This window comes from Lissotriton helveticus, chromosome 12, assembly GCF_964261635.1.
Source record: "Lissotriton helveticus chromosome 12, aLisHel1.1, whole genome shotgun sequence".
Classification (NCBI taxonomy): domain Eukaryota; kingdom Metazoa; phylum Chordata; class Amphibia; order Caudata; family Salamandridae; genus Lissotriton; species Lissotriton helveticus.
The window spans coordinates 370,192,294-370,198,759 of NC_136073.1; positions in this window are offsets into that span (position 1 = coordinate 370,192,294).

Below are 6,466 nucleotides of genomic sequence, written 5' to 3' on the forward strand. Positions count from 1 at the left end.
AAGCAGTGCTAACCGCCGTCAGGGATCAGCTGTTCCCCGTGTGAGAAGTTGCCCTGGCATATGATTTTTTTTTTTTTTTTTTAAATATATTTTTATTGCAGGAATCAGCAAACTGTTACATATATGACCATCACCAAAATTCCACTTAAATCAACTAACCGCATCCCGCTCACCCCCCGCAGCACATTTTCATACATAATCATTCAGCCCACAGTCCAAAGGCTGGGCGATAAAATCCAGCGGGAGCTCAGCAGGAGCGCAAGGCTGGTCCGGATGATCCACTGTCCGTCATCTGCTTTTCTAAACAAGCCCCAAAATCCAAAAGAAAGTCCCACCCATTAAAACACTACAGTACAAAAAAACAGGAAAAATCCCCTCCCCAACCCACCCCCGCCATCAGTGTATGGTAGCAGCCGCAAAGGGATTCATGAGAGACCCAAGATGAGCGTATCAAAAACAGAAAACGCACTCGCCTATCGGGACTCAGGGCGCGCTGCAATCTCACCATCAGAGTCGTCAGGGGCGCAATAGTCTCTGAGGGCCTGTACTAGCGTCTCCCATTCTAGCGCTGCCTCCTGTGCTTTTTCGTTACGCTGTCTCCCAGCCAGTTGGTATCTCAACGTGCTTTCTCCCGCCGCCCACTTCAAGAGTTCGCAATGCCACCTGTTCCCAGTCGGACCAGCACGTGCCTTCCAGTTCCTGGTCACCTCTCGTTTGGCCAATAAAAGCCCTAAATCAATAAATTTACTGGAAATTTTGTTTTTGGGGGTATGTGGAAACCAATGCAAGAGACCCACCGCCGCATCGACCGATAGTGGTCTCCCCGTCACCTCCGTCAGGGTCCTCTCCACTTCCACCCAGTAGGAGGACAAACCCGGGCAGGCCCACAACATATGTAGGAGGTCCGCCTCCGGCGCCGGGCATCTGGGGCAGGTTGCTGAGCCCGTGGCGAAGTACTGTTGGATTTTCGCCGGGGTCAGATATGCCCGATGGAGTATGTAATAGTGGACCAACTGAAAACGGGCGTGGCGCGTCCCCTTCCAGGCCCGTCGTACGAGCTGAGACCAGGTCGCTTCCGGGATTTCCTTTGCCCTGGCATATGATGTCCACTATTCTAGTGGGCACCCTGCACCAGTCCAAACGACTCTTATTGATGGTAGGTTTAGGCAACCTTTATAGAAAGCTATCCTAGTGGTAGCTGTGGAGAGCAGCCTTCAGGCTAAGTCTTGAAGGAATGTAAAGCAGCTTGTTTTACCAGTCTATAATCTCTTGAATGATCAAATAAAAGTACACCACACAAGGTATATATATATAAAATATATGTATTTATTCTAAAACACACCCCTCTAGTCTCCTTATGAGGCTAGAGGCAAAAGTACAATACAAGGATAGCACACAGTAATCTAGCAAAGTATACGTTTTGCCCCAGGGGCCTCACAAACCATATACTAAGAAAGTGGTATAAGTACCGCTGTAAGCATAGAGACAAGGCCTAGGGCCTCTAGAACCGCTGGGGCAACCAGAAACCACCCAAGGTAGGGACGCAGGAGACACACAGGGGACGCGTGCAGTGTCTTATCACAGCCGCGAATCACCATTGACTTCTATGGAGAAAGTTTAAGTTACAAAGTTAAAGATTTAGGCCACTTAGGAGTGGAATGCGAGGGAACCCCTTCTGTACTGGACACTTCGAGAGTCAAGACCCACGGGAGCACCGAAGTACTCGTGTTACCTCACCCAGGGAAGCCAGGTGCATAGGTGTCTTTTCATGTCAGATTTCGTCGTCGATTCCAATGGAGAGCTGCAAAGAAGTGCTGCAGGCGACCAGGAGAAAAGTGTCCGGTTGGATCCAAGGGTGGATCGGAGCTCAGAAGAACCTGGAAGCACAGGGGACAGAGTCTTGGTCACCAGCCAGTGACCAGGATGACGACAAGAAGATGCCAGCCGATGTCGGGTGCTTTCAAGGGATGCATCATAGAACAGCTGAGGCTCTTTTACAGGTTAGTAAGTGTGTACATGTTTTCTCCCGCTAGAAGGGTGGAATTCTACCCCTGCCGCCATGACTGGAAGGGGGGGGGGTAGGATTCCAAAATGTTTGACACCAAACACAACATGTTTTGATGCAGCCAGTCCAAAGTTAGCATTTACAGCGAGGTTAAAATGCTGGACCAGAACTAAGCCTGTCTATTAGTCCTCCTTGACCAATCAACAGCATTCAATCTCTCTCTATCTCAGTCCACACAGATCACACTGGGGGCCCACAGGGATCATCTCTTTTGCCCAACCTTTTCAACCTATGGATGGAGCCCCTGACAGAAATTCTGAGCTCATCCAATATTCACTACCACATGTATGATGACAAAACCACGCTATACCTCAAAGTCTCCTCCCTAGAAGACATAATTTTGCTGAACGCAACACTAATGGAAACTTAAAATTGGCTAGCAACTAATCACCTCAAACTAAATGCTCCAAAAATTGAGCTCCTGCTTATCGCCTCACCCAACCATGCACTGGTAATCAAAGAATGGTTGAAACAACTTACAGCCCTCAACTGCTGTCCACAAATCCTCGCCTTTGCAAAATCACTGGTTGTTACTCTTGACAAAAATCTCAACATGCAGAAACATATCAGTGTCTCCACCAAAGCAGCAAATCATCAAATGAGTATTTTAAGGAAATTAAAACCTGTCCTCTTCACCCAACCCCCCCAAGCTATTCCAAACATGCTGTACAAGCCTTAGTATTTACGAAGTTGGATTATGGTTGTACAACCCTTTCCGTACTACCCAGATCCAAACTTGCTTCTCTAAGGGTCTCGCTCAACTCTGCCACTAGACTCACCATTGGTTCAAAAAGATACAACCACATCACCCCAATCTCAAATGCCTTAACTTGCTCCCATATGAAGCTAGAATCCAGCTAAAAAATGGCTGTATGACCCCTAAAGCCTTCCACCATAGTACCCCTAACTATCTCGTCCAGAAGCTCGAACTTTCCGGAGGTTCCAGAGCATCCAGAAGCACAAACACCTTTCTTCTGACACCTCAGAGATTCCACAAGAAGAAAACCTACAACCTTGTCTTCTCTGGGATTGCCCCAAGAATCTGAAACACTTTACCTCTAGAAATCAGAATGGAGCCCTCGAACATTTAATTCAAGAAAGAAATCAAAGAATTCCTCTTGAACAAATTTCTTCCCTAGATCACATGACTCTATTCTCCTCAGTCGCTCACATGACTATCTGGCTACCTAATGCGCTCTTCCTTGCAATACCCATGTTACCCCTTGCTTCTCAACTACGCATGTTATTTGTAGTGGATGAACTATGACATTATGTTGCTATTAATGATCTAACCATGCTATTCGACTGTTAGTGAACTTGTAATGAATATGTTACCATGGATTTTACTACTCGGCACCCTGTCGTTCTGTAAAGTGCTCTGAAAGCTGGAAGGGTCATGTTCTCGCTATAAAAAAATGATTAATATATAAAAACGAAAAAAAGACCATTAGTAGGCCTGCTAGTTCAAAAGGTTCAATTAAAATTGCTCAGATTTCAAGTAGACAGGACACATTCTGCTGTTAAAGGAAAGCCCAGTAGTGAAAAATTGCTCTCTGGCCACCTTTGAAAAGTCTAGCAGCCCATGCTATAAAGTTTGCAGATATCACCCACAAACTAGTTCCCATCTCGAGAGTCACAGTTGGGGGGAGGGCATTGACTGCCTCTAGCTAATCAAGAGCTGGTTCTTTAAATCACAACTATTGTAAAGCACAGAGTACCGCACTCCATTCATTTAAAAGGGAGAAAATAAATCAGGGCTGGTGCATTACCCTGAATGGGAGAGTGCCAGCATTTATTAATAGCACACATGTACTCTGGAATAGTAGGGACGTGTATTTATATATATTTTTATTTCAAACACTGATGTAAGTTTTTGGGTTGGGAGCGTATGAGTTTCCCATTTGGGGGTCCAAAGAGGTGTGGGTTTTGCTACCGGCAAGGCAAACACTTTTACAAAACGTGATGTGTATCCTCTGCGAGTTATCTATAGTGCGTGTTCAGATCTTAAGGCCAAGCTGCTTGCCTTATCTCCAGCCTACCATGTTAGACCTATACTTAATTGTATCTGGCTTCCCTCCATTGGATTCCCGTTCAAGAAATTAACCTCTTCAAAAGCATCTGTCTAACTCATAGAACATGTTCTCAGTCTCGCACCCTTTACGCACAATCCATTCTCTTTTCAAGCCACCAAATTATGTTAAACTCTCTCTGCTTACCTTTGCCTGTTTGCTATTCCTCTCAATTTATGTTAAGCTTCCAAAACCTGTCTGTCTTCTCACATCCTTATCTGATCCTCTGTGGTTTCTCCAGTAGTAATCTCCTAGCACCTGGACACCCTTTTACGGTATTAGTGCTTTTTACAAATTTGTTAATGTAACATTTCTCCTTAAATAGGAGAGTGATCTGTGTATGACTGGCTTGCTCTGTTGAGTTTTAACTTCTATTTTTATTGCGGTTGGAGGATTACATACTGATGTTCCTCTTGGTTAGGCTCTCCTAAGTTCAGGGTCACCCTGAACATGTATTACACTTTTCTAACCAAGCATTGCCTCAGAGGTCTATAATTCTGTGCTACGGTTATCAGACTCTCTGTCCTGAGACTCCCTATCCATTGCCTGCCTCCCAGCAATAGGTTTGATGCCTTTGTGACGTTATTTCCCTGATTCTTGCTAGTAGTGGGATCTGACGCTTGCTGTACTGAAGAGAGGGTCCACATATTAGTCAGAGTTTTTATGTGATGAACCTGGGGTCTTGTGTGGTACGAGTTTTTGTATGATGTGGGGCTTGGTGCATGCAGGTGGAAAGTGATGTGTAAGTAAAATGAGGTTCGATGTGTTGAGGTTACACCCCTTCCCCTTTGTCCAGTTGCACACCAGAGCTTGGGCTGAGTGCCCCAGCAACCGGTTTGAACTGGGAAATGCATGGAGCACCTTGTGTGCCCCAGGCAGTGTCTGAAAAGCAGTCACTGAATGCAACCCACCCTGCCCCAATACACTAAAGCCTGCCTGGGGAGGTTCTGGCACCTCCCTGGACAGGAAACCGATTGTCCAAGCCTCCCCTGCCGGAGTTTCGTCCAGCAGCAGGAGGTCAGACTTGTGTCCATGGCAGCTGCATCTATTTTGTGATGCTGGGGCTCTGTTTAACTTCTACCGGTCAGGTATGTGTGCACATGTCTTCTCCCTCTAGGAGGGTGGAATTCTACCCCCGCCACCAGATCTGGCGGGGGGGGGGGTAGGTTTCCAAAGTGTTTGACACCAAACACGACATGTTTTGATAAAGCCAAACCAAAGTTAGCATTTACAGCGAGGTTATAATGCACTTAAGAGTATATGGTATGGCTATATCATAGAACAGCTATAAGGAAGGGTTTCCGAAAGCTGCAGAGGGGCTCAGCTCAGTCTGGGACACACTCTCACACAAAACCAAACACTCTGCCTTCAGGATTGCTAAGACCTGCCATAGGAGTGACTTATAGGTTAATATGTGTCTATATATATATCTGCAGATATAGGTATACTTAGGCTTTTGGGGGCGTGGCTACGAGCAGATCATGGGGGACGTGTAGCGACTGAGCTCCGTCGATAGCCCTACAAACCAGCTAAATATCCTGCTTCCCTGCGGCCTCATTCACCTAACTCGAGCCCCTAAAACCGCCGTAGGTGTGTGCGATCTGGAGCCGGCATCAGCGCACTCTGCAACGCTGGCTGAAACCGTGTGGACCTGTCGAGGCTGCCGCGGCCTACGCCCCTGGGTGGAGCCGCGGCCTAAATTTTGAACACAGCCCAGACAGCCTGTGACTGACTGGCGGTGCAGCGGAGATCGTCGGGGTGTGCGGCGCTGCTGAATCCTGACGCAGCAACCGGAGTGCAGCGCCCCCTTATCCTGCCCTCCCACGACGAGCTCTGGGCGTACAGAGACACACGCTCCCCCTGTCCCGAACCCAGGCGACGGCTGCGGGTGCCCGGGCAGGGCGTCGGAGGCACTGCAGACCAAGCGGCCACATCTGCACACGGACCCTGGAAGCCTGCCAACACCGCGGAGGACGAGCCTGGCCCTGAGGCCGGAGGAGCCGCGAGGCGCCCCTGAGGTGAGCTGCGGCCACCCCGAACGACCTCCTTAGACACACCTCTGGGCAGCGGAGTGAGGCGCCATACTGATCGCACCGACCGGGCCGAGCAGTGACGTCGAGAAGACACCGAGGCAGGTACACCCCGCCACTGCCCACAGTGCACAACACAGCAGTTGCACGCCTGTCACACCAGCTCCAGCACGACGGCTGCGCACCATACGCCACGTCCTACAAAGGGAGGCACACGACTGCTGGACACACGCGGAGATACCACACAGTGAGCTGCCGGCGAGATAGCGCGAGGGAGTGGAGGCCCCTGTCTGGACCCGACG